The following is a 26,229-nucleotide window of genomic DNA, read 5'->3' on the forward strand; positions in this document are numbered from 1 at the left end:
ATAAAATATTAGCCCTGACAGCAGATCAGGCCTGCTGCACAAGAGGCTCCATGGGCCTCTGGCTCATCACCACAGAGGCATTCATGGAGTGGAGGGGGTGGGGGTGTGCTTAGATGAATCTGAGATCTAGCATGGGGCCCCAGCCACAAGAGTGGAGAAAAGCCTGTACACCTAGCTGACCTGTCTCTTGCTGCAGGGACTCTCAGAAGAGTAATATTCTAGGGTGGGGTAGTGGTGGGGGGTTGGGGGGGGGCTGGAAAACCAAACAGCCTCTAACAAATGCAAAGACTATGCAAAACCCAGCTTCCATATTTATGGAATCAGCCACCACATCTTATGGAATTCCTGCTTCACGCTCACCACTTTCCTGGGGATTAACCTAATATGGTTTCTGCCTTTGGGGACTCTGTTAGTCAATCAGCATGCTTCATTATTCTGTCGCTATAGACCTGGCCTGGATCCTAAGGCTTAGAATGAAACAGAGGATAAGCCAAGGAAGTAAGAAAGAAGAGAGGAAAATGGGGTGTGGGGGGAGAAAAGAGGAGAGAAGGGGGGAAAAGACGAAGGGAGGGAAGGACAGGAAGGGAAGGAGAAAGAAAGAAAAAATGCAAAAGTCTGTCTTTGCCTTGGGTAATCTCACAGTGTTTTTTGTTTGTTTGTTTGTGTGTGTGTTTGTTTGTTTTGTGTGTGGGTGGTGGTGGTGGGGATGGGTGGTCAGAGAGCCTGAGACCACGAAGACAGCAATAGGCAATTTGGGATAGCAGGGAAAAGGCAACTATGACCAGCTCCCAGATGAAGGGGAATGGGAAGGCCTTCCTGAACAAGAGGAAGAGACTGAAGAGAGACTATGTGCCAGGTCCAAGCAAGAGTGGGCAGCCAGCCCTTTGGGCAGAACTGTGGGGGAATGGCAATGTAGAGGGAAGGGAGATACTGTCCTCTGTGGGCATAGAGGATTTTGTTGCTGAGGGGGCCCAGAAGAGGTGAAGAAGCCCACAGGGTCGAGCTGCCAAGGCAAGGGAGCTACTTGCACTGGTGGAGCAACGCAAGTCTACTCAGAAAGAACTCTTCCACCCTGGAGATCCTTACCAAATACCAAAGGTTCCTCCTGGGCATGATCAGCTACTTTCTGAGGTCCCCGAGTCTCCAAGTCAAGTCTCTATGGCAAGCACACAGGGGTAGGACAGAGATAGAGTACAAAGACAGAGAAAGCATGACTTAAATACAGGCTAAACCCTGTCTGGGACCTGGGTCTGCTTGAGATGGGCACAGATGTCATACCACTGCCTCATACGCTCGAGGGGACACTGTTATTTCCAACAGTGAAGAACTGGGAAAGCAACAGGCAAGGGCACAGCCTCGCACACAGACTCCAGTTTCAATCAACACATGGGCTTCTATGCTGGCATCAGCAACTCAGAGTATAAGTGGTCCAGGGTAAGATGCCATCACACAGAAAGTGAGCATCTCAGAGACAAGCTACTTCAGGTGTCACCCAGCAGCATGGACGCTACATAGGGTGCTTCTTCCTCTAAGATGGGCTTCTCTACCCCTGCTGAGGGAGATGTGATGCTCTGAGTCAGGGTGAGTCAGATACATGCCTGACCACCAAGGTGTGTGCAGTGGGCCAGCAGAGTATGGCCATCCCCTGACACCCAGACTCACAACGGTGAGACCTAATGCTAGAGAGAGGTGACCATGTAGGAGGAATGGAACTCCATCACCGGCTGCATGTACAACCAGCTGGCCTGATTCTTTCCCAACTATTATGCCATCCCTCCAAGCCCTCATGGTATTGGGAGGCACCCCAGATGCAGGGCATGCGGGCATGCAGCCCTCAGTGGAACGCCTTAGATAGGGACAGACACCTACTCCCGTGGCAAGAGGGCATGGAAAGCGGACAGATTCCAGGCATCCATCGCACACCACCAGGCCAGTGCTTCGTGGCCGGCCTGCAAGGTTGGTGTGATCCCAGGGAAGCTCCTCAGGATGGCTGTGAAGCTGAGGCCCGGTGAAGAGGGGGACAGGTGTCATACAGAGTCCATGCATTCACCTACCGAGCGGGGGCGCGGCACCTGGGAGGTGCTGCCGCGCGACGGGAGTAACAGGGGGTATTGAAAACAGGCCATCTGTGTTATATTCGTCATTAATAAAGCGAACTCATCACAGACAACCTCTCCTCAAGTACCCAATGTTGGCTGCTGTATCCATGGAGCTTACATCACCTCCGGAAGCTGCCCTGGGGAGCGGGTAGGGTAGATATTGAATGGTGAGAGGAGCCAGACACGACAGCACACAGCCTATCCCACCCAGCCCCAGGTTCCCCCCTGAGGCACCCATCCCATTCCCCACCCGCCACGGGGGCTGCAACTCCAAGAGCTTCTCCGAGCTGAGCGTTGATACTGAGAAAAGATCAACCATGTATTATTCGAAGTCAGCTAAGCGAATATAACACGGTCGATCTTCCTTCAAGTACCAGCAGAGGTGCTGAGCTGAGGTAGTAGCATTCTGGACGCGGGCCGCGGCGGGCATCGACGGCTAGTGGACCAGGTGAAGTACATTAGAAACAATTACTTTCCAGCTGGTCGACCATCCGTCCCATACCCCAGAGCAAGATGATTCCATGTTCTTCCCTGAGGTGCTGGGGTCTCCAATCGGCCTCCCTGGAGGGATTCTGATACCGAAAAGGGGTTCACCGAGCAACATTCGTCCTCCAGATGCAAAGTTGCTCGGGTAACCTCTCTCCGAGTACCACGGAGAGACTTGGATGCTCAGACCAAGGCCGATGCTTCAAGGTGGCTGGGTTTCCAGAAGGCCCAGCTCTGGAGCCTCTCAGCATTTGGACCTCGTCATTCGGCAAGGAGCCGCCCTCCACCACCTGAGGGCACTTATCCCATCATCTCCCTAGCGCATCTACTATCTTTTCATCATCACCCCAGAATGGATATCTAAAGCCTTCCCCGAAGTTGATCTCGAGACCCAGGAAGCCAGGGGCTGGCACTGAGCAGGAGAAGTGGGCACAGTGCAGGAGGTATACACAGAACTCTGCCCACTGTCACCTCTCCCTTGCCAGCCCCAGAGACAGGGAAGCCTTAAGGTCCTGCATGCACACCGGCCACCCTTGCAGTGAGGATGCTCCCAGTAGGAGCAAGGAGGCAGTGACCAACATCCAGAGATGCTCCTCTTTGGGCCCGCCCACAGCATCCTTCCCAACCAAGCACTCCCACCCTGTCATCCCCCACAGGTGGTTTAAGAGGTGACAACAAGAACTGCCTGACCATTCAGCCCCATAAACAAAACAACGGAAGCTTCACAAACAAACATGGAGGGAGGAAAGGAGGAACGATTCAAGCAGATCCTAAACGGTATCACTTCAGACACTGTAGAGCAGCTCGTCTGAAGAAGACACACAAGCGGGCCAGTCAGTGAGGCTCAGGATCTGATGACATAGGCCACAAGCAGAGGCTGGGTTCTGCGCCCACCAACCATTTTGCGAACCGTAGAGGGGGACCAACAGCAGAGTCCCATCTCTGACACAGGTCTCTAGCCTTGCTGCGGTGCAGCAAGAGGCCAGTCACATGCCGTCATAAAGGGAAAAATTATCACAGGAAGTTTTAATTAGGTGTTTTGGGAACTGACCTGTAAACCAGAGGCTCCTTCCCAAGCTGGCATCGCCTCCTGGAAGTCTTTCTAAGAACCACACGGTGGTGATGACAATGGCTAGTGGTAGATAAAAGGTCCAGGCAGCAAGCACGCTTAGAACTGTCCAGGGTCTTCCTCCAAGCACCTGTCCTGTAGAGGGTTCCAGTCACTGACCAGCTCTAAGACAACGGTGTAGCTTCTGAGGTCTTTCAAGGTAAATGTCCTTCTGGAAAGAGCCACCATGAAATGCTGGTCACCTCTAAAGCAGTGCAGAAAACAATGAGCCCCTTCACACCCCAGGTAGCACATTAAATCCTGGATATGTCAACTCTATGATGTCCCATAAGGGGCTAGCCTCTAGGACAAAGGGACATTCAGCACCAACAATGGACATGTCTTAAAAGCTAATCATGGGAACTGGCAAGACAGGAACCCAAAGGAAGGGCATTTCCAAGAACCCCACTGACCATGGAGCATCCACCCGACCCTGGAGCCAGTGTCTCACCCAGAATGTCTCTTGAAGCTAGAGGGAACTGAAGAAGACTGCTCACAGGCTACATGTTCTGGCATTGGTACCCATTCACATCCTCCAGGACCCTCGCCAGCCTGTTACTATTGCAGTTAGCACATCTGTCTAGGAAGCATTCTGTAAAGGTTTGTGACAGAAAACAGTGTTTAGTCACACAAAGGATCTGCATTGTGACCAGGTCTTCCTACTGGCCCCATTGGTTCCAGTCTAAGCACATGGATTTCCCCACCTGACCAAAAACTACACCCCCATTGATTTTCATAAAAACATGCTTTCTCCCTCCCCACTCCCTTTCTCTTGCTCTGAAGTAAATCCCATTAAACTAATCCAATTCCCTGTTTAGCTTCCTTGACTATGCTGTTGAGCCATTTTCATTTCTTTTATTTCCCTTGTTATTTTCTCAAATCATTTTCATTAGGATCAATTCTTTCCCATTTAAAAATCTGGACGAAGATTTGATTCTTCAATATGGATTCATCTACCCCAAATATTACTGCTCACAGCAGCCACCGCTGCCATAGGCCGCCTCTCGTGGCTACCATGTCTGTAGAGGACTGCTTCCCCAGGTCAAATGTCGCAGCTGAAATGTCGTCAAGAAAATTGGATTCTTCTGCCAATTTGTAGTCAATTGAACACATTTTCCTCCGAGCCATTCCGGTAGTTTGTGGTGTTATTTTGTGATTATTTTATGACTATTATTTAATGTAAATGGGATGAAATGCTGGACGCCTCTATTCATTTCCTAACCCATTTAAAAATGGAGAACAAGGCTTGGTGAGAGATGGGGAGAAAGAGAAGCACACAGGAAGTAGGATGGGGTGCTGGAGGAAAAAACAGAGGGAATGTAAGAGCTCCTGACCGAGTGATTTGGGGTAAGGGAGACAGAGAAGGAAAAGCTGCCATTGTCCTTGACATGTGAGCTCATTTGGCCAAGGTGTCTTCAAAGTAGAGTAGCCAATATGTTTGGAACCAGGAGGGGGGCTAAGTGCTGCTGTGACATAGGGGATTTAGGCTGAGAAACGCTGCCAAACAGACACTGGCATCTCTCTATGGGTTCCAGGGACCCCGTGTGACTGTCCACACCATCTCCACCATCCATTCTAGCACATGACATACACAGAGACCCAGAGCATTGCACCTCATCCCAAAGCCACCCCAAGCAGGCTTTGATACTCAAACAAAAGTTGCCTTTGTGTGATTCAACATCAATAAAGCGAATTCACCAAGGGCAACCTCTGCTCCAGAATCAAACGTCAGCACAGGCCGAGAGCAGTGCAGGGCACCTCTTCCCCAGGCAGCACTGCCTCCCTCGGCTCTGGCTCCCTGACTCCCACCCTCTAAGGAGGCTGGTGCTACCTCCAGTGAAGCCCCCAGATCAAACTGCAAAACAGCCTCTTACGGACTCTTTCTTGCCTACAGGTAGAGAGAGGCTTATGGAAATGCATCACGGGTCCAGGCTTTGGTCAGCAACTGGTCACTCACCCAGAAGTGCATTACCAAGTTTGAATCCCAAAACGTGTGTCCTAGAGAAGTCATGGGTTGGGTCTGACTTAGAAGGAATCATGACTTCTCTGTGTAGTAGGGTCCATCTGGCCCATCAATGAAGGCTAACCTAAAGGTGGGTGACTCCCTCTCAAAGGCAGCATCCTGAGAGGACAGCAAGACCCCCCCACCCCAGACAAACCAGAAGCATCAGGGAGTACAAGGCTCTGGGACCATCCTCCATTCTCTCCAGCTTCTGAGAGGCCTCAAAGAGGGTTCAATAAAGAAAACACATCAAACTGCCATTCATTCAATGTCATCCACACCGTGCACACCTAAGGGCACTAGAGATGAGGCTTCTGATCTCAAGGACTGTGCTCCAGAAGGTGGGAAGAGATCCACATGGTAACTACATTCATGCAGTGAGCATCCAATGGTTTTCCAGCTTTCCCAGGAAAACCAGGCATTACCAAAATACAGAGCACACATTCGGTGTGTGTACATACCTTATAAGCAGCCATTAACGCTCTCATACAGACAAACTGAGGCACAGACAGATGACTCATTCAAGGTCACACCATTAGCAAGCACCAGGTAGTAATGAATGCTGCCGAGTCCTCTCCTTCAAACGGGACACTGGAGTCAGAGGAAGGACATCAGCATTCCTATACTACTAAATGGCACCGTGAGATGCCCTCCCACACTCCAGTCTGAGAGCTGGTTCTACTTCCTAGAGTTCACCCTGGGGCTAGAACACTTAAGAAATAATGATGAATGAATAAATGAGTGCTGCATCCAGCTAGCCCCACCCCAGGCAAATTCTTCCTTCCCTACAGCGGCCTCCATCCGGGACTGTTTCCTCACCTAAAATCTCTACAGCGGCCCCCATCCGGGACTGTTTCCTCACCTAAAATCTCTACAGCGGCCCCCATCCGGAACTGTTTCCTCACCTAAAATCTCTACAGCGGCCCCCATCCGGAACCGTTTCCTCACCTAAAATCTCTACAGCGGCCCCCATCCGGGACTGTTTCCTCACCTAAAATCTCTACAGCGGCCCCCATCCGGGACTGTTTCCTCACCTAAAATCTCTACAGCGGCCCCCATCCGGAACTGTTTCCTCACCTAAAATCTCTACAGCGGCCCCCATCCGGAACCGTTTCCTCACCTAAAATCTCTACAGCGGCCCCCATCCGGAACCGTTTCCTCACCTAAAATCTCTACAGCGGCCCCCATCCGGGACTGTTTCCTCACCTAAAATCTCTACAGCGGCCCCCATCCGGAACTGTTTCCTCACCTAAAAGCAGTGTTTTGTCCAATGGACTTGTACTCTGCTTTTTATAACAATGGCCAGAAAGCCACAGCGTCACCCGAAATAGTTGGTGTCATTTCTGGGAAATCCTACTTTGACAACCGGGTGACATAAATTTCAGGGGAAAAAAAGTACTTGATGCAGGGGACACTCCATTTTCTTACCCTGCATAGACGCTGACAGAACTCCCCCGGAGAAGCTCTCCCAGGAAGATTTTAGTGCCGAAAGGAGATTGGCCATGTAATACTCATCATAAATAAAATGAACACACCATGGACAACCTCCGTTCGAGCACTTGATTTCGGGAGCTTTGTTGGCATGTTCCAGGCAGCGGGCCTGAAGAGGGAATCATTCTAGCCATAGAACACATGTGCTGTGGCCTGGGGTCACTTCTTGTCTCCTGCCTGTGGTTGGTATCACTGTTCAGAAGCCATTGCACTATCACAGAGGGGTTTGCCACGCCCACATAGGGTGTGGCCTAGAGAATTGCCCTTTCTTCCAGAGAATGGGAGCCCAGAGATGACAGCACACCAAGAGGGCTGGTGTGGAAACACCTATGTAGATGTGTGAACATAATCCCTAGCTCTGAATTTGACCTTTCCCTAAGGTACTCGAGAGGCATATTTTATACTATAGAAGTTTAACTCTATGTGATATGTAAGGGGATAAACTGGACGACTATAGACCACTTCATTCCAAAGTAGGTACCACCTCCACGAATCCACCACAGAACCAGGGACACACTGGGCAAAGATGGCCTGTGGGCTCCTGGAGCTGCCTGTGGTGAACGACCCCTTCACTTACCCCGGAGAAGGGCTAACACCAAAGTCCCACCCTGAAGTGAGGCTCAACCCCAGAAATTCCTCCAAGGCGGGATTTGGTACTGAAAAATAGGTCAACCGTGTATGATTCGTCACGAATAAAGCGAAGGCAACACGGATAACCTATCTTCAAGCACCGTAGCTGAGTGCCAGCAACTCTTCTCTGAAGCTGGCTTCCTCCAGGAAGTCCCCCCAGCATAGTGAGCACAGCAGGCTAGTGCGTTGACTGCAAGAGGGTTTGAGGACATGTCACACACCCCACCTCCAACCCTTTCCCCCTGAAGCTAGCCCTGGCGCCACTACTGAGGAGGGAGTATCTAAGGAGCCCTTACAGGGTCTGATGATGGAGGTCCTAGGTGCATCAATTTCATCGTGTCTATCATAGGAGTGGAGGGTCCCTAGCTTCACATCAGCAAGGCACACAGCAATGATGCTCACTTTCTTTACATAGGCCTGTACCTAGGCATTTCCTGCAGAGCTCACAGAAGAGGCCGACTTTACAATACTGGTCATGAAAACATTGTCAGCACTGAATACCGACTACGTTATACCACGATATGGTGCTGACCTTAGAGGCATGGCCTTGGCCCTTATGGTGAGCAAACTTTCAGGATGTCTTCCTGAAGATAGATTTGCAGCTGTTAGTTAAGGATCTACTGCACGTGGGAAAAACAAACAAATTAACAACAAATTCCCCTACCTGCCCAATGATGATGGGTCCAGGGTCTGCGTCCATCCCAGAAGCTGGTGCAGAAATAGGCATCCTGTCAAGATGGAAGGTGGCACTGAGAAAGGGATCTGATTCCTTTAACTAAACAAATGTGTGACGCAAATGATGCAGAGATGGCAGCAGGGGGCATCTAAATGATAGGACCGACTAATGGGACAAACAATGAGAAAAGAGCTCATAAAAGTAACAGAAGAAAGCAGTGCCCTTCAAATGATACAACTAACTCTAAAGAAGGAATAAAAATACAATTGAGAAAAAACTGACAGAGGAAAACAGTGATTGAGTTATATCAGCCAGTAGAGTCATCAAAGTTAAATGCAAAAGACTTGGGACACGTGAGTAAGGAAGAAATGCAGTTCAGATGTCAGGTGGCAAGCAGGCTAACCTAAGGTCATGAACAGCAAGGGAGTAGAAACCCAGAAATGTTACCCAGGTTAATCCACTGTTCTGCCCAAAGGCCCAACCTAGTAACAAGACTGCTTAGGGAAACCTGCACAGATTTGTAAAACTACTGAGTAGACATTCATGTAGCCACAGCTCATGTCAGTTGATCCATAAAAGACAGCTACATGTGAAGTGGAAGGTGTATAATGCATAGCTACAGAGGGGAAGACCCTTCGCCTGGTGGTGGCGCACACCTTTAAACTTGGGAGGCAGAGGCAGGCAGATCTCTGTGAGTTCAAAGCCAGCCTGGTTTACAAGGACAGGCTCCAAAGCTACAAAGCTACAGAGAAACCCTGTTTCAAAAAAAAAAAAAAAAAAGAAGAAGAAGAAAAGAAAAGAGAAAGGAAGACCCTTGGGTGTTAATGAAGAGAAAAATTAATTTAAAACAATAAGCTTTTACCCTGCCCTTAAAGGCAAAATGGAGGGAGGAAGGTAAGAGGGAGGGAACAAGGGGAGGGGCTAGGCAGGAAATGTGTACCTAGTGTGTACCTAGGACCAATAGTGCCTAGGTGGGGATGCTTATCAGGCAGAAGGCTGTGGGTTCAATCTCTAGAACTATAAAGGAAAGGAGGACCCACTAGTTAATATATCTAGATAAACGACAAGTTTTTTTTTAAAGCCACATCAAAAGTAATACAGAAGATGGTAGAGAAGAATGTACATTCTCAGAGGAAACTGCTGGAGTGGGCAGAGAATTCTCTACCTAGCTAACCTGCTCCCTGTGGTGGAGAGAGCAAGAGGCAGCCTTCTTAAGCATCCCAGAACTCAAGGGTAGTACCTGTGAGACATTCTTGAGGGAATGACAAAAATTCTCCTTGCATTGAGAGATGAATTAAAAGCTCAGAAAAAGAAGGGACAGTTTAAAGAAAACAAGTACTCAGTAGCGAAGTCACTTGTACTGAGGCCCAACCTTGAACACATGTGAGACTATGTCCACAGTAGGGAAAGCTCATGGGTGAGTGCAGACGCATGGCCATGTCTACAGCTATCAGAAGAGCAGAGACCCTCATTCCCCACTACTTAAAGCTTTCCACATTACCTTTCTTACTGGGGCTGGACTCTTTTAGGAGTTTGCAACTCTTGCCATAAAGCAAAAGGGGGAAGATGATCGAACTTTCCAAGCTCCTTTAGTTTTTTTTTTTTTTAATTCCAAGCACAAGTGAAATTATAATTAATATCTTAAACAAAATCGTTGTGCACAGGGAAGACTCACCCCTATGAAATGGCTTTCTCTCCGCCTCCTTTTTCATTTGTGTATATGTAGTTCAGGAGGGAGTTTAAAATTCCTAAAGCTATTTATGTGTGGGTAGAAACTTTTGCAATTTCTTTAATTTAATTTTTTCATATTGCTTGATTTTTCATCACAAGCAAGCAGCTTTTTATAAATATAGGAAGAGGTAGAGTAAATATTCTTTTCACAAAGAAAATGAATTAGAAAATATTTCTTCCCACTGTCCTCAATTCTGCTGATATCCTAGCTAGCAGGCATGGAAAAACCATCCACTTATCTTCTTACCTCCCAAAAATGTTGACCCTTGGACCCCATTCCTGAATTTCCCAGCAGGTCTAGAAGTCCTCCCTGTAAGGCAAGATTTGTTAGTGGAATAAAAGGGGAGGCATTTGTTACTTTTCTTTACCAATAGATAAAAAAACAGAGATACCATGGGCATCACCACATTTATGCCTTAACTCTATAACATGGGTGTCTTCCTCAGTGTTGACAACATCCTCCATGAAGGGCCTGGATAGAGTTAGGGAACACTGGCAGGCCTGACTCCTAGTTAGAGAGACAACCACATGTTCAAGGACATGGGTACCAAACCAACATGAATGTGGCTTCCTCAAGATAGGCATTAGGTCCAAGGAGACACCTGACAAGATGCAATATGGAAAAGAGTCCTACCATGTACTGGGCATCAACAAATAGTATGAACTTACCTCCGTCTGAGCACCAAGAGGTGGCCATCACAGCATCCCCGCATCTTCATAGCAGGGCAGCTTTGTAGTAACCTCTGAGAGTGACCAAGACCCTGAGGAGGAGTAGACTAGGTGATTCAATTCCCAATCAAACCCATGCTGTCTGTCCAGTCCCCTGGTTCATCAGCCCACAGTTAGTGTCAACAGGAGGCTGACTTCCTGCCCTTGACTTGTCAAGCAATGTTTAGCATGTCAAAGGTGGTGGAGCCACACCCACAGCAAAGCACAAGTTTGCAAAACAGGTTGTCCTGGGGCTGTTAGATGAACCCACGCTCCCATTTCAAAGACTTCACTTCAGGGAATGAAATGGCTACTGGTAAGTCAACAGAGGGTCACACCAAGTCCTGATTCCCAGTATATTCTATATCCTGAAAGTTAACTAACAAAAGCTCCTCCTAGATGCTCCTCCGTGATATAATTCCGTACTGCTAAAAACAGAAGCTAGCCAGTGTATTTCAATATTTAAACAGATAGAAACCCCCAACAGCCCTTGTGACCTTTCTAAAAATCAGAAGGGTCTTAGGAAGTTGTCTTAGCGTTAGCTTGGACACTTGGGTTAAAGTGGGGGAAACATGCCAATGGAGGGAGGCCCTCATCATACGTTCAGCCATCAGAAACCCACCTTGGAAACAGCACTGGCTCAGGAAGAACTCTGAGGCAGAGTTTGACACTAAAAGAGAGGAGAGCCGTGTATGACTCGCTTAGATAAATCGAATCCATCACGGCCAGCCTCTCTTCAAGTATCAGACATGAACACCAGCAGAGAACGCATCGAATCTCTCCAAAAGGTGACCACGTCCACTGTCCTGTGAAGAAGGGGAGGGACAGCTTTGGGTAGTGGGCCGAGCCGAGTGACATACACCTACATTAAGTGCATGCTCACCCGAGGCACACTTACCTGAAGGGGATGATGGTGACCTTGGAGCTGGGTCCAGGTTAGATGTCCTGGACCAGAGGGGGGGCCATTCCACAGTTTCCATGAAAGGAGCTCCCGTGGTAGTGTGTCGACAACTATGACTTCTTCTCAAGGTTGGTATCTCACAGACGCTCCTGCAGAAAGACAGGATATTGGGGTTAGAGGACCAGATGAGAGATATATCAGCTAAGTAAGGCACATGTTTAGTAAAGTGCAATTCAGTCACACACCCAGGAGAGAAGGGACTTCATGTCCCTCATGAGAAGTCAACATCATGTCCACATCTGAAGTCAACACTTCAAGTAGGCTGAGATAGTGATGAAGCAGCCACCATGGATGCCTCATGGCATCGTATGTAAACATACACCCCCAAGACCACAGTTCATCCTGGTCCACTGAGCAGGCATAGCCATCAAGTCCACTGACACTTCCCCAAACTTGACAGGATCTCTGGAGAGTCTTCTTTGAGTGAATTTGATGCTGAGGGTTGGTGACTAGGTGGCCCACAGGGTGAACAGAGTGCACGCCCCTCTGGTCAACCAGTCACACACCCTGAATGGTGCTGGCACCAACATCTGTTCTGGAAGATGGCCTCTTTTCAAAGTCTTGTAAGGTGATGGATGCTGGTAGCAAAACCACAGCTGCCTCCCCAAGGTTGGCACGGCCCACTCAGAGGCCTACAGATGGGTCAGATGCTCAGGTAACCAGAACAGGTGACTTACAGCTAGCTCAAGCAAACTGTCCATGACCAAACATCCATATTTGGCTTCTCTACAAGCTTGACTGAAAGGCCATCTTTCTGCATTGCAAGTTGCCATCATGTCCAGGGAATCCTTAGAGGTAGCATTTGGTACTGAAAAAAGTGTTGTCCGTGAATGATTCGTCACAAGTAAAGCGAATCCACCACGAACAACTTCTCTTCAAGTACCACAGAAAAGCAGAGACAAGACAGACAAAGGGCCCCTTCCATTTCTCCAAGGGCTATGGTTTCCAACCACCAACCTGCGGGCAGATTGGATGCTGAGTGTTAGTGAGGTGGGGGACAAGTGTGGTGGAAACATAGTGGAGTGGGGCAGTGATGTCCACTCACCTCCCTTACAATGATGTTGACAGTGTTCTCTTTCCCCGAAGTCAAAACTTCCTTGGTTCCAGAGTCTACATCGATCAGCTTTCAAGATGAGGAGGGGAGGCCACTTGCTGCAGGTCTGCAGTCCTCTGCAGGTAGAGAGACCCCAGGGCGTGTGAATGGGCCTTGCACTTCTCCATGTACACACAGTTAGCCACCAGACACATCAAGCTGCTGAGGGACTGCAGAAGTCCCACTGCAGAAGGGCCCATCAGGCTCCCAGCATCCTCAGGGGGATCAAAAGGAAGGTCACTGGGCTTTGCATCATCCCAGGAGATCTAGCACTCCTATTTCCACTGCTTCAGCATTGCCCCACCTCAACGACATCACTTTTAAGGACACTATCCCAAACAGCTTACCCACTTCCTATAAGCAACCTTGGACTAGTAGGACCACGAACCATTTCTACTAGCAAAGTCCCTCATGGCTTCACTTCTTTTCCATAGCTCTCCTTTGCACCCCAATGGAAACCTGAGGACATGGAAATTGTTCATCTCCTCATTTCCTACACTTCTGGCTAGGAGTGATGAATGCCCCACCCCCTTTTCTTCTTTTTTTTTCTTTGTAACAACCCATTTGTTGACACGTGATCTAACTTCCCTGCGTCAGTCCTATGACTTCCTCATTTTCAGCTACCCTTGCTTCCATCTCACTAAGCCTTTCAAACCCCTGGGGTCCTTGCTTTAGCTGGGACAGCCACGGAGTCTCTTGAGGACCGTAGCTCAGAGATGTCATGCCCATACAGCTTCTGGGCCCTCCTCTTCCTACCTGCTCACTCCGGATGTTGGCTCATCCAGTCCCCACCTTGAGGATACCCCGAAGTTTCCACACTTTCGCGTCAGGAAGACTTCTCATCCTGGAGAAGTTTTTCTCAGCTCTCGGCTATCTGCACAACAGTATGTATGGATTCTCATCACTGCACTTGCATTGGAGGGCTCTACACAACACTAACTACACACTGCTCTCTGGTGCCTCCTTCCCCACAGCCTCAGTCTCTCTCAGAAGTCTCTGAGGGCCAGCAACTTTGTCCAACTGTGCTGCTCTTCTTGCTGTTCCTCACTAAGGAGGCATTTTCATGAGCTATGACCTCTTTCTGAAATGCTCTTGTCACAGATCGCCATCAGGCCCACTTCCCACAAACCTGGGGCTTAGTTCCAATTAAGGCACAGGCTGCGAAATAGGCTCTCCTGTATTTGGAGAAATAGCTATGTCCCCTTGGCTGGGATTATACCTGCCAAGATGTGGCAGAAGGATCTCATGTCCCACTAGGGTAGCCTGGGTGCTGAGGGTCTGGGACAAAGAAGCATGGGACTTTCACGGGCATGTCCTGTAGCCTTTGGTCCACCAGTTCTTCCTGGGCTTTGGGCTTAATTCCTGAGGACTTCTTACATAGACTGGCCATCTAGTTTTGCATTTGGTAGCTGATGGTACTTCTCTATGACAAAGAGAGGGAGCAAGGCTGGGAGCTAGAGCAATCTGACTGCAGAAGTGTCCCGTAGATGGGGTGGATGGGCTATAGGTCACAGACATCCCTAGTGTCTGGGTTTACCTGGACTCATTCTACTCTCACGTACCTCTGACCAAGTCTGATGGGGCCCTTGTTTGAAGCTCGCATCCATCTTGAACTGATTCCAACCAAGGATTCAACAGGACTGGTCTTTGCAAGGGGAACCATCATCTGGAGGGCAGGAGCTGGGCTTCCCCTCAGGTATTAGTGTCATCCCTGAAAATGATAGGCCCAGAGAACAGTGGCTTTTCTTAAAGCAGGGGTACAGGCCAACCTCCCTTTCCTAGAAGCTAGGGTCTGCTCACCAGCTGGGTGTGATCTCCAATAGTAAGGAGAGAAAGGAATCTAGTCTCTCCCAGAGCCATGCAGCAGGGTAGGAAGCTCCATCGGTGGCTGTGCTGACTGCACCTCTCTGTTGTCTACCAGAGGATGAAGTGGATGCCGAGCATAATGACCTCAGGGAGAAAGAAGAAACAGGGCCAAGTTGGCTGGCCTTTCCCTTACCGGAGGAGAGGTCAAGCCTGAATTCCTGGGGTGTTCTTGAGTGGGATGGAATCTCACAGACCCAGGGGAGTCTTTGTAGAGGATGCGACCAGCTGTCATGGCTTCTCCCCACTGCCTACCCACCATAAAAGGTGTTTGCCCACATGCTCTGAACTGGGGAAGGGTTGCGGTCCTGGGGTCAGCTCACCCATTGAGTGCATCCTGGCATTAAAGAATGGTGGAGCAGAATGAGCGACAGTGACGGGAAAAACACATCCACTGTAAGCAGGATCAAGGTCACCCGAGCTCTTCCCCATCAGCAAAATAGCCGAGTAGCGTCCTGAAGGAGGCACGGGGTTCGCTGGAGGCTCACACAAGGCACGCCATCTCACATCTCTTGTGAGGGAGAAGACCTTCAAAAAAGTTTGATATTCGGAGATTGATATTCAAAAGGAGTTTTTAAACTGTGTATTACTCATGAAGAATAAACAAACATTAGTATTGATGACCTCAGATAGCTCTAACAGGAAGACCAGGGCCTCTTGTCCACTGCCATCTTTGCTTCCAGAAGATTCTTCCCAGGATGAATTGGATTCCTAGTCAGAGAGGTGCATACCCACAGCCTGTAAGAAAGCATGTGAGCTGATATCAGCCACTCACAGCTACTCACCCAAGGCCAACATCTGGTCTACAGCAAACCTCATACCCACTGGAGCCATGTTTAGGAAGTTTCCTAATGTAGGCCAATTTAGAAAAAAAGGAAAAAGACGCCACCTCTGGTTCTCCCTGAGAGGTTGGTTGGAAAACAAGAAGCTAGCAGCTTTGAGGGATATTATAGAAGGGCGATGCTAGCGTAAACAGTACCTTTGATAATGTGGCATGTGGCTGGTATCTGCAGATACGATTCCTCTGGGCCCAGCAGCTGTGGATCCAGGAACTGCCCCGTAGGATTGACTGGAAATGGAGGGTTACAGAGTCAGATGGCCTCAGTCATCACTAACACTTAAGTGTGTGGACCTGGGCCTGACAGATATCTCAGAGGGCTGACATGGGCAACCGCTCCCTGAAGTAGCTCTTCTATCTGGGAAGCCCACGGAGGTATGATTTGATTTGAAAGTTCAGTCTTATGACATTTGTGCAGAAGGCGGCTTTTCACAACTGACCACAGTTTGATCACCAAAAGGTAGCATATTGGCTCCAGGATGTTCACACATGATGGATGGTGTAGGGTACATGGGGAGATGAGCCACACGCACCACAATAACACACAGCACCATCTCCAGCCCCCAGTGGCTCCACGTGTTGTCCACACAGCAGCAGCATTTGCATCACTTGAGAGCTTGCTAAAAATGCAGAATCTTGGTCCCTCAATCAGAATCTGCTTTTTAACAAGATCCCTAGGTGATGAGTATCTTAGCAGCACTGAGCAGTTCGAGAGACCCTACTCTAACCAACAATTTATACACCTATGCACACACTGTATGTACACACACACACACACACACGCACACACACACACACACACACCAGGTACTGGAATGAGTTGAAATGGTGTGCTGTTGAACACAGTATCTTAGTCCAGATATGTCTAAGATAAGGTTAGCCCAAAAGAAGCCATATTGTGTCCACCACGAATAAGCCATAGGAACAGATAGAGAGTGACTTAAAGCAGCAGTGGCAGGAAGTATCCCCATTAACACCTCTATCTCCCACAGGAAGTCTGTGCTTAGAATGGATGCTAAGGAGAGTGGGTGCTGGACCTAGAAGCCCCTGGCCAAGCTCTGTCTAGCTAGAGAGATGCTTGACCCCAGTACCTCCCCCAAGGAGGTTTTCTGAGCTAAGACTTAGCAGCAAGAGCAGACAGGTGAGTTATCCCCAGTATCTTCCAGACCAAGCATGAAGAACCAAGCCACCAAAGCTACTGCCACCTCAAAACTGTCATTGTGAGAGCACACAAGGAGGGGGTTACATTCTGAGGTCATTGCATTTGATTAAGAAGCCACCTTAATAAAGTCACCCTCGCCTGGTACAGGCACCGGTATCCATGAGTTGAAGTCAGCACTGTGCTCTAGTACCTTCTGAAGCAAATTCAGAACAGTGACTTTCCGATATTCTCTACGTGCCAGATACAACCTCAGTATCTCCTCCAAAGCCAGGGGCTCCTCTGGCATGATTTTTTCCCATGGTCCGGACCACATGGTTAGTGAGTGGGTCAGTGTCACTCAATGGGAGTTGAGCAGGTGCTTGTGGAGTCAGTCACCCTCTCAGTAAAGAGGCAGGGGTCTGACTCGAATAACTATCTCAGAGATGGATATCATATTAAAAGAGTAGGATTTGTTAAGTCATGAAAGCAGGGCTGTCTTACTATGGCCAAACCATGTAGGTGGCACCACCTAGGAGCCCCTGGATCCTTTGGGTAAGGTCCTGAGGTGGGAGCCCAGTGCACCCTCTACACATCAGCTATGCATTCTCTTGCCCCCTCCCTCCTCTGCCCAGGTAAGGCTAACCCACGCGCTTCTTCATAGAACTATCGTGGCATCCAGGAAGTCCACCAAGGTAGTATTTGATACTCAAAAAGAAATTGTCCTTGTATGATTCATCCAAAAATGCGAACACACCAAGGATAATTTCTCTTCAAGTATGAAACAGTAGCACGGCAGGAAACACCAGCATCCATCGGCCTCCTGGGAGTGGCCACCGCTCCTAACACCTGGCTGCACATGACACACACATGCACCATGCGTGTGCTACTGATGGCTCCGCTAAGCTCCCCCTCCCCACTCAGCATGGCAACTTCATGTGAGTCTTCTAAGGGTGATGGTGGCTGGGGTCCAGACACGGCCATCGTAAGGGAAGCAAGTATTCTGGTGGCCTTGATGACCCGGCTGCATGGGGTCTCCTGTTCCAGAAGCCACAGCGGGCGTGGCACCACCTCTGAGCAGTACGGGCTTCATTGGTCCCGTTATAAGTCCAGCGAAAAGTCTAAGCTCCAACACCCACTTGTGGACTTGACAGAGAACTTCTGTCTCAACATTGATTCCCAAATCCAAGGAGAGGTTTTGCTAACACCACCACAGCTGCCGCTAGTCAGCTCACAGCGTACGAGTTTTGACCAGCACCTAAGAAGGGATGAGCCCAGGCACTACGCCTAGCCCTGTGAGAGCCTGCTCTCTCCCAGCCCTAGTTGCCATATGCAGCAGACCCCAACGTGACTCCCACGGGGCACACGAGAAAACGAGCATAGCACGACGACATCCTTGCCCAAGGATGTGCGATGGGAAGCGTCAGAGGCGGGATCCAGGCGTAGGAAGCCAGCAGCGTCTGCGCACTTGATACTGAAAAAGTGGATGACCCTGTACGATTCGACATGAGTGAAACGAAGAGGACAGGGATAACCACTCTCCAAGTACCAAAGGTTGGCCTGGAAAGGAAGGCCACTGCCTTGGGTGGACTTGCTATGTCTTCCAGGTGGGGTCCTGGGGATGAATTAGATGCTGAGGGTTAGCAAACCACGACACGCACACCAAGCAAGAACATGCACACTCAGGTACCACATCACGACAGAACGTCAAAAAAAAAAAAAAAAAACCGAAAAAACAAAACAAAACAAAAACCACGGCCCACACCGGCACAAACCTGACCATCAGCCTGGGCTGGGGACTGCCCACCTGGGAAGCAGGGACCAGGCTACACACATAGTGCATGCTTTGGAACCCACCCACACAGAACAAGGAAAGGGGATGTTCCCAAGGTCTTTCCTGAAGTCATTGCAACCACAAAGCCTTCCGTGCAAAACGGAGACCCAGGAAGCAGTTTGTCACACACGAGATAGAACACACAGTCATGCACACACATACCACATCCCTCGCTGAGTGTGAACTGGATCCAAGATAAGGTTTGATACTCACAGAGAGCTTGCCCTTGTATATTCCATGTCAATAAACCGAATATACAAAGGGCAACCTCGCTTTAAGTACCAAACAATAGCATGGGGTGGGTTCCGCTCTAGCTTTCACGGGGTCAACCTCGTCGCCTGGGACTTAGCCTGGGGAGGGATGGGAGATTCAGAATCAGCCAACCAGGTGGCAAACACTGCCTGCTAGACGTGTGCCCACTGGTCAGTTCTCCATCCAAGGAGCTTGGGCTGGGACATAATCGGGGCCTTTCCTGACTCTCTTAGGAGATACAGAACTCAGTTTCTAGCTTTCTGAGGGAAGATCTGGCTAGGACCACAGTCTTTTCCTTAGCAATGGACCCTTAGCCTTCTTCCTCTATGAAGCCCATCTGGTGGTATACTGCTCACAGAAGACAGGAAGACTCAATGAATTTATAGAAGAAATAAAGCCAGAGTCCTTCCTGCTTTCTTAAGCATCATGGGCATCAGTGTTATTCCCAGGACCAGACCCTGCCCCCTAACTTGGTCAGACACTGGTATGGGACAAAACGAGGAGAAAGTCAATACTATACAGGAGTCAAACTGCATGCCAACGAATGATGGAGGGAACCACCTTCCGTCTTTGGGATCACTTCCCCAGAGAAAAACCGGCAGTGGCTGCCACAGGATCATGGCCAGGAGAAACACTCACTTTTCTTTGACAAGCTGGTCTGTTTCCTTAGGCAGTGGCTGTTTGTTACAAATGCCTCCTTCTGATATAGGCGCAGTCACAGAAGAGCACTAGATAGGCAGCAGGAGACTACAAACTTCAGTCTCTTTCCGAAGACAGACACCACATCCAGGAAGTCCCTACTGGGAGATTGGTGGACCAGGCCTGAAACCATTATAAATAAAAGTGGGTCACTCCATCACTTGGATCATAGTTGGGACTCTCCAACATCACAATTTCCCTTCTAAAGTTAATGCCATGAGCAGGAAGGCTCTGAAGATGGCATGTCTGGGTGCCACTGTCCTTTACAGAGAAAGCCACTGTTGGGCTGCTATATTCAATTCAGGTGCAACAGGCACAACCACCCCCTTGCCCACCCTGCCAGCATGATGCAAACCTGAGGGTGTCCTCCAGAGGAAAAGAGTCAAGCACCTAGGGAGCAAAGAGGACCTAAGACTAGCACTTCAGATGTAGTCCCCATCCTAGAACCAAGAAATGGAACGTACCTGAGAAGAAGTCTAAAATCACACTGGATCCAGAGATTGTCCCAAAGCTGGAGCAGGGCTGGAGTGCTTCCAAGATGGAGTTTGATATGAAAATAAGTGTCTCTCCCTGTATATTCGTCATCAATAAGGTGAATATACAGAGGGCATCTTCTCTTCAGGTGCCAGAGAGCAGGTCAGGAAGGCCGAAGACTGGGCCAGGGAAGAGCAAAGCAGAGGACTCCACCCGCAGGCCTTGGGCTGAGCCCAGGGACTGGGAAAGCAAGCCTCAGCTGATTGACCCTGCACTCTGCACACTGGGACCCAGCCCTGAAGCTGGTGTACTTCTCAGCATCAGTCGAGGCAGGATGGTCTTCCAGAAGACGGGGAAGTCCTGTGTAACTTGACAGAAAGCAATGGAGAATAATTGGCATTTCTGTCGAGCTTACAAGGCCACCCTGGGAAGATAAACCTCCAGCTGTGCCCACAGCCGCGGCCTCCAGGAAGTCTTGCAGATGTTTAGAGAAAGAGCAGGATTAGAACCCACAGCAACATGCATCATTCAAGAGAGAAGAAGAATCAGGAAACGAATTCTCTGAGAGCCTCCACCCCACTCCCCAAATCAGAATAGCGCAGAGACCACTGGCCCTTCTGCTGGTGCTGGAGAATGCAGAAAACCACAGGGGTGGTGAGTTACGACTCTAAACATCCACCCAGTGCAAGGTTCAAAGGGAAATGCGATGCCACCCCACCCCCTCCCCCAACACCAACTTTCTTTAAAGAGTCTTATTAGTAACTCATGCTGGGACAGTATAGTGAGAGTTGACCCCTGGGGATGGAGGCTGCAGGGCCAGCATCTGGGGCCATCTTTACTTTGGATATCCACCAACCCTTTCCCTTAATTGGACAGGAAGCTCTAAAGGGGATTGTGGAGGGTAGGTAGGGCCTATAACCCCCAACTAAATGGGCACTGGCTTGCTCCTGACACCTTTGATACTAACAATGAGCTGATACACACATCACACTGGGAAGAGATGTTGGAAGGGGAGGCAGTTTTCTTGATAAGCTCATATGATCTCTCTAGTTGGCATCTTCTCAAGAAAGTTCTCAGAAACATGCATGAGACCCCGAAAGTCAGATGTGGATAGAGCCCATGCGCAGTGTGGCCCACCATGCATCTACTCACCCTGGAGTGACCACGTCCTTCTGCTAGGCCCAAGCCGCCAGCCTTGCTTCCAGGCAGCATTTGCTCCTCGAAGAGAGCTTGCCCTTGCATATTCATTTCGCGTAAAGCAAACACACAAAGGATAACCTCTCTTCAAGTAGCAAACGATAAGGAGCGCTGGTGGGAGCGCTGGTCCGGAGATGGCAGGTGCGATGGTAGGGAGCCTGAGGTGGACAAATTTGGAGTTTAGCACTTACAGAGGACACACGTCCCTTCTCCCCACCTCCCCTAAAGGGTTAATCCCAAGGTGCCCCTTACCCAAAATGATGGCCCACCTAGGCGTTCTCCAAGATATACTGGCTACAGAAAAAGAAGTCAGTTCTAGAAAGCACATTACAGACATGGGGATCTTACAGAGAAACAACTTTGTTTAAGGTCAGGGAAGAGATACTAAGAATACAATGGTCGGTCTCCAAATACATAATTGTGATAGCTATCATATAAGCACACATCACACAAAGCACACATCTAACTATCTATCCCTGCCGAGCCCAGAAGGGAGACGATTAGCATGCTTTCTTCCGTGACGAAGTCGTGTCCTCGATGGTTTCCCAAGCAGCATTTGATACTGAAAACGTGGATTTTCCTCTACGATTAGTCATTAATATTGTACTCATAGAAGGAGAATCTACCTTTTAAATATCAAAGAACGATTCGATCCAGGAAGCTTCAAACTTGTGCTTGCGTCGATAGAAACGGAGGTCCCATTGGGCAGGCAGGCTGCCCCGAAGACACAGTATATTAAACCCCCATCATATTATCAGTTGGTTTCTTGGGACCATTCCTGGCCACACCCCATTCCTTAGGAACTTGATGATATCCCCACCCCCACACACCGCCAGACCCTACAGAATCTTCCAGAAATAGTTCCAGAGCGATATTTGATACTGAAAAAGTGGATGTTCCTCTATGATTATCCAGGAAGCACGTAACCATAGAAGGAATATCCACCTTTTAAATACCAAAGAATGACTGCGTTCCAGGAAGGACCAGCCGTGGCGCATGGCTCCTCTGCAACAGATAGCAAGACAGAAAGGTTCTCATTGTCAGGCCCAAACATCACTGCGATAAGGAAACATCACCTCTTTGTCAGGCCGGCTCCACAGGCAAGGAGACCCTTCAAGGTGATGGCCAGCAGACATATGAAATGAGAAACACACATGCTCTGCAGTCCACCATCTTTCCACTTACCCGGAGGGTGCTGAGCCCAGCCTTACTTCCCTGGTGGCTCATGGCTCCTGAGTGGCTGAAAACATGGCTGTCCCTCTCTCATTAACCAGCACGCACACAACCATAAAAGGAAAATCTACCTTTGCAATATCAAACAGGACTTCCTCCTGGAAGACGCAACCTAAGAACCACCTATCTGAAACAGAAGGGGCACTATGGGAAAGAGATCCCCAGCCTCGGGTCAGGAGAGATTCTCTTCAAGATTGGCTGGTGGTCCTCAGGCACCTACAAGTCTGGCACATGCTCTGTGGATCACCAGTTTCCCACTTACCCTGGAAGGGGCAACTGTACTGTCACTGCCCTGATGGTGGCTTCAGTTCAGGCCCATTTCCCAGCAGCATTTGACACTGAAAACGTGAAATTTCCTCTATGTTTAATCATAAATACCATAAACATAGAAGGAATATCCACCTTTTAAATACCAAAAGGGTTTAGTCCTGAAGAGCAAGAGCCAAGGCCCAATCCGTCAGAAATGAAGAAGACAGCGGACAGGCGCCCTCGGCACGGCCCACAGAGGACACAGATTCCAGGACCAACCTTGCTGTGGAAAGCACAGGTTGTGGGATCCATCTCCCCTCAATCCCTGGGTGGGGGAAGAGGAGATAACTTGCTTTTTCCCTGGGCCACTTTGATTCAGAAACATCCCAGGACAACTTGAGATACTGAAAATGTGGGTGTCGCCTCTATGATTAACCTGAGGCATAGAAGGAACACTCACCTTTTGAATATCAGAAGCTGAACAGCTCTGGAGAACCCTGGCCTAGATGCAGCACATTGACAACAGTAGAGTCCCAATGCCCACCTCATAGCTAAACATATTACCTGGGTGTTACATGCCCTGGTGGGGAGTCACCCTAAGCCCCCACCCACTTCCCACAGAGAGTTCATGACAAGGAGGTTGTTCCCTCATGATTCTCAAAACCAGGTCCACTTCCATTCAGCTCATCTTGGGCACCCACAGCAGAGGTCCCATCAAAGTGTCTGCTTGTCTGCTGGAGCGTCCATGCCCACACCATGGAGCACTGGAGACATCGGGGAAGATTTCTGAGAAGGGGGATGAGTCGAGAAGGCTCCAGTACATCAGTGTGCCAGACTGTTAGGGACAGACACAAAGGGTATCTCGAGGCTTCTGATTCCCTGTCACTATATCACCTCTCAACATTAACTGAACTTCCTGGAAAATCCTTTTAGATCCAATCAGACACAGAGGCACTCCAATATAGACACTACAAATCTCTGATTAAAAACCATGCCTCCCCAAAGCAAACAGGAAGCACTGAGGACCTCAGCCCAGCCAATTACCTCCAGAACTTTCCTCAACATAGCGTCAGTGCTAAAAACAAATGGGCCAGGTGACCTTCCCCACACGAAGAACATGCATTCTAAGACCAGCCCTCCAATATCTGTCTAAAGAACTGGCCTCCAAGTTTGACCAGTTGAAAACAGTTGCTGTTCACCAAAGCAAAGAAACTATGGGTTCCTCAAAGATGAGTCACCAAAGGCAAGAGGGACAGACAATGCCTGATGGTGACCAAGAGCCAAGGTCCTTCTCTTGAATCTGAAGTTTGTTATAGAAGAACACATAATTCCTCATAAACTCCTTCAAGCTATACACATGGACATATGTCCTTCACTTACCAGCAGACCGAAGCTGCTTTCCTGCATGGTACGCCCTTCAAGAAGCCACAAGGCCCTAAGAAGAAACAAGAGAGTTGGTTAGGGGGTTCTGATGGTTAGTTACAAATCTCTCCTGACCCAGGAATAGCTGCTGACAATGGAGATATGTGTGAACTGAATTTGCTTTTGAGGAATAAATTACAGCTAGGTTTAGGTTCATGTGTGCATATATGCCTGTGAACATGCGTTTTTGTGGGTGGGCTTGTGTGTGTGTGTAGCGGTCAGAGGTCAATATCTGGTGTCTTCTGAAGACAGATACTTTCCATCTTTTTTCAAAAAAAAAGTGTGGGGGGGCATCTATCTGGTGACCAAGGAGATTTAAAGAATGCATCAGATTCCCCAGCACTGGAGTGGTAGCAATTGTGAGCCACTCACCATAGGAGCTGAGAGCTGAACTTTGGTCCTCTGTAAGAGCAACAGACACTTTTGAGTCAGTTATGCAAGCACATGCCTCTGAGGCCAGAATTTGGAAAGCAAAGACAGGAACATGAGAAGTTCAAAGTCAGCCTCAGCTACACAGTAAATTCAAGGCTGGCTTGGGGCTACATTGAAAACTTAATACACCCCCCTAAAAAACAGTTATTGAAAAAAGTACATTAAATGAGTTGTACAATAAATATCAGTATGAGCATCACATACTCCTGAAAATTCCCACCTTCATCTTGTGCTTCTTGTTTTCAGGTCGTATTTGTGTCTGTCCATTCGTTCAGATCTTTGGGAACCTAGAAAGTATAAATTATATACTTTTAAATTCTCGAATTCTGAACTGCACGCTAGGCATGTTCCTGCTCATTTTCGTCAAATGGTTAAAAAGGAAGCGATATGATGGGAATGAGAGTCTTATGTACAGATTTGCTCCGGGAAATTAGATTATAGCATGATTCATTCAATAAACTCTCCAGTCTCAAAATAAGAAAATAAATAAACAAAAACATTTGCCATCTGGCCAGCCACCTGCTCATATACCACCAGCGAGGGACTGACACCCGCATCATGCTCCTGAACCTGACACCGGGTACAGAAAGCCCTTCAAGGGAAGATTGTGTGCTCAAAAGAGGTCAACATCTAATTTCTTCCACGAACCAGCACCTTGAGGTGGTCTCTTGGGGCCTCTCAGGCCAGCTGCTGCAGTCCTGTCCAGGCGTCTCCTGTGAAAGAGACAGCAGGTGAGGTATGTGCCCAGAGCACATTCTACCCTCAAAGATGGAAGGCTCCCTCCAGGCCTCCACGTACCTGGGTTGGAGTGGTAAGAAACAGCATCCAGAAGTCTGCCAGTAGAGCAAAGGAAAGCTGTGAAAGGGGGCTGGGAAGTCAGGTTACCTTAGATGCCAAAACAGAGGCACAGCTGGGCAAATTCTCCTTTGCTTTCTTCAAATGAATCCGAGGCAGACTCCTCTCCAGAAGCATGTGGGCCTAGGGGCCTTGGGCTGGGTGGCAGGTGTCACACATATAATGTATGGCGTGCTCACTGCTCCACCAGCACCGAGGCCAGTACCCACTAGGTGGAAAGGAACTTTCAACCTAGGAAAATGGGATGACCATGCCTGTCCCATGCCCTCTATAGCCTTTCTCCATGGACGTAAAGGGGGAATTGTTACTTCTACCGTGTTTCCATCCTTTGCCGTCAGGACAGAGCCCACAGGACAGGTAGAGCCATAGGAGGTTGTAAAGGTAACACTGAGCCATTGGAACCAAGAGCTGAGAGTGTGGCTGTCGGTGGTATCTCTGCTAAAGTCAGTGCTGGGTTTTGATGCTGGCTTACAACAGCAGCTACGGGTAAGCGTACCCAAAGCTTTTGTTATAAATTAAGCAAAGAAAGAGAAATAGCTTGTACCCTAGTACTCTAATAGTGTGGTCCCAGAGTGATCCCATGACCCTTACTCCTGCTGACACAACTTCAAGAAACCCACCCTCCCTCAGGGGAGATGGATACTGTCTAGATAACACCCTTTCTCCCACTCACAGAAGAGAGCCACCAAGGGTTCACACTCACAAAAACCACACTCAAAGGCAAATTTGATGCCTGGGGGAGGCTTCCGGAGAACGTG

Source organism: Arvicola amphibius, chromosome 7 (assembly GCF_903992535.2).
Source record: "Arvicola amphibius chromosome 7, mArvAmp1.2, whole genome shotgun sequence".
In the NCBI taxonomy this organism is placed as follows: Eukaryota; Metazoa; Chordata; class Mammalia; order Rodentia; family Cricetidae; genus Arvicola; species Arvicola amphibius.